The sequence below is a fragment of the Daktulosphaira vitifoliae genome, unplaced genomic scaffold (genome assembly GCF_025091365.1).
Source record: "Daktulosphaira vitifoliae isolate Bord-2020 unplaced genomic scaffold, ASM2509136v1 Scaffold_1020, whole genome shotgun sequence".
Classification (NCBI taxonomy): Eukaryota; Metazoa; Arthropoda; class Insecta; order Hemiptera; family Phylloxeridae; genus Daktulosphaira; species Daktulosphaira vitifoliae.
This window is the reverse complement of record NW_026100580.1, coordinates 1-3,026: the sequence shown is the minus strand read 5'-3', so window position 1 is coordinate 3,026 and position 3,026 is coordinate 1. Positions and strand designations below refer to the sequence as shown.

General features: G+C 25.2%; 1 long non-coding RNA gene across 2 annotated transcripts; it reads right to left on the bottom strand.

The window, feature by feature from the left end:
• Positions 1–136: 136 nt before the first annotated feature.
• Positions 137–1,477, bottom strand: LOC126909720 (uncharacterized). 2 transcript variants are annotated; one of them, XR_007705095.1, is made up of 4 exons: positions 1,196–1,477; positions 772–1,095; positions 582–729; positions 137–549 (listed from the first exon to the last, which is right to left on the bottom strand). It is a non-coding gene; the product is annotated as an uncharacterized LOC126909720 (long non-coding RNA). The 2 variants fall into 2 exon arrangements; XR_007705094.1 differs by lacking the exon at positions 1,196–1,477 and having other exon boundaries at positions 772–1,147.
• Between the last annotated feature and the right edge of the window lie 1,549 nt (positions 1,478–3,026).

Sequence of the window (3,026 nt, the reverse complement as noted above, 5' to 3'; positions counted from 1 at the left end):
AGGTATGAGGTATTTTCTAATTAGTATAACGATACATGATTAATGTAATTTGTACATATTGATCAAATAAGCAATATTCAACTGTTCATCGTCAGAATAAATTTGCAGATATACCAAATATTAACTTGATANCGTCAGAATAAATTTGCAGATATACCAAATATTAACTTGATAAATAAAGTTTAAACAAAATTTTACATAATGTTACCTTATACCTTATACTAATCATAATTTTATTATGTTACAAGCTAAAAGAAGACCATGTATACTTTTACCAAATAATAGTACAATTGCATTCTACACGTAGAGACAAAAGTTTTTTTTATAATTTTTAAATTAACAATTTAACAGTTAAAAATTAAAGAACTTTTTTTTTTTTTTTCAATGTGCCATTCATGAACATAAGAAGTTTCATTATTTACTTCGTCATAAAAGAAGCCCAGATTAGTATACAATGTTTTATTCATATTTTGAATACCTTCTCTTAAGTTAACTCCTATAAATTCATACATTTTAAACGTTTGAGGTAAATTATTTTTCTCTAAATACCTCTTAAAATCNAATTATTTTTCTCTATATACCTCTGAAAGTGGTCCACATCACTATTTATTTTAGTGCATGTTCGATCAATGTGATAATTTTGAAGTATTTTGATCAAATTAGAATCATTCTCATCGTACTCGGTATTGAAATAATTATAAATTTGCTTTGCATATGAATTATCATCACCTATTCCTCTNTAAATTTGCTTTGCATATGAATTATCATCACTTATTTCACTTATAAACCCAAAAAGTTTTATCAATTCGTTTAAAATAAATGGATTGGTTTTAATATTTAACAAGTTCATTAGAAAATTTATTGCACTAATAAAACGTGAAATAAGTTTTTTGGAAATCTCAATACTTGATTCTAATAAACTCTCACAATTGGCGTAATATTCTGAATTACAACACAATTCATGTATATAACAAGTAGTAGCAATACTTTTTACGTGATACACGATCCATGCTAAACTTTTTGTGTACTCGTAATTAACAAGCAACATTGTTACTCTCAAATTTTGATTAACATTTTTTGTATTGACGATGTAACCTTTAGAACATTTTCTTTTATTTAATAATAGATAATTTAAGAAAATATTACTCTTACTTACATGGTCATACACACATATCCCTGGTGAAATTTCNCTTACATGGTCATACATCCATATCTCTGGTGTAATTTTCCATTTATTTTCTTGTAAAAATGAATTTAAAAAATTAATTGTATACCCTTTATCATACTTTTTGTGTTCACTCGATACGTTCACTGCCAAGATAAATATAAAGATGTTATAATTCATTCTGATTGAGTGATTTAGTAATACGTAATCAATGAAAAAACAAAGGTTGTTATTTTAAAATTTGTACGTCGTGTAATTAAGTTGATTAAATAGTTTGTTACTTTTTACTTATCGCAAAATGAACTATTTGGTTATTTGATGATGTACTATATAATATAAAATAAACTACGTCACGAATTGTTAATACGTGTTCAATTGTTATTAATGTGTGTTCAATTCTTTTAGAATTAATTTACAGCGATTTCTTTCAAAAATACGTCANCTTTTTCTCAGCTCTCACTGGACCGATTTCTTTCAAAAATACGTCAAAAGATCACAAATCGTATCTAGTTGAAGACATTACCCTTAAAAATTGAAAAAAATTCCCTCGTTCCCCGCAAATGGGGGAAAATCCAAAAAAATTACAAATTTAAAAATCGTTCATTTTCGAAATTTTTTCACTTTTTGTCTTAAAACTTCCATAACTTTTTTAAAAATCAACAAATCTACATAAATTTTTTTTATACTAAAACCTTAGATATTTACCTTTTATTTGATATAATTTTTTTTGGAAATTTATCACTTAACCTGCTCATTGGGGGAGATTTAAAATAGCAACTTTTTTACAAAAATTAACTTTTTCAACTTAATTTTTAAAAATGTTCCGGAAATACTGTGTCCTTCAAACATATATCAAATTAAAGCTCATTTTATGTTGTATAAAATGAAAAAAAATAATTTGTCCCAACATTTTTTTTTCTACATTTAAACGGTGGCCGTAGTTAAATAAAAAACTATTTTTGTGTTAATATTTTCGATTTTACATTTTCAAATTAAAAATTTTATAACTTTTTGAAAAATGTATATATCAGCACAATTTTANTAAAAATGCTATAACTTTTTGAAAAATGTATATATCAGCACAAATTTTTTTTTTCTAAATACATTATAAGTACATCTTTCATTTGACATACTTTTTATTAAAATTGGACAATTTCCCCTTATATAGGGGGCGTTCAAAACTTGATATATTGTAAAAAACATAGAATAAAAACATTTTTTTTATTTATATTACATGTATACAACATTATAAATGTGAGTCGTTAATTACAAAAAATTAATAATTTTGGGTCAACTTAAATTTTTAAAAATGGAACCACAGTGGGTCATTGCATAGTATGGACAAGACGTAATTAGGTTAAGTATAGATGATATCTGACAATGATTAAAATCACTACTATAAGAAAGGCTGAGATGGAAATGTATAGACAGTGATTAATTGTAAAAAATTTGTGAATTATTCAAAAAACAACATAAACTCTTTTTTCCTTAATGAAACAGTGATTAGTATTCTTTGATTAATAATGAAATTAATATAAAATTTTAAACTCAAGGAAAACAAAAAAACTTAATAATGTTGAGTTGATTAAAAAATAGTATAATTTTAAAATCTATGATATGTTATGAATGTGTTGAAACTCTCATGGATTGTCATATTATTTGAAAAGCTTGAGGATTTATCCATGTTTGCAGTTGATTGCTGACGTTTTGGACTCAATGCAGAATTCATCTTCGGAGTGATAGTTACTACTCGGTGGCTGAATCTATACTGGCGGCTTACCTTGTTATCAGTCTGTTTTTATACGTTGCTTGTTTATCATATCAGTTGTTTATCATATCTGTTTATGACTCATGTTGTTTA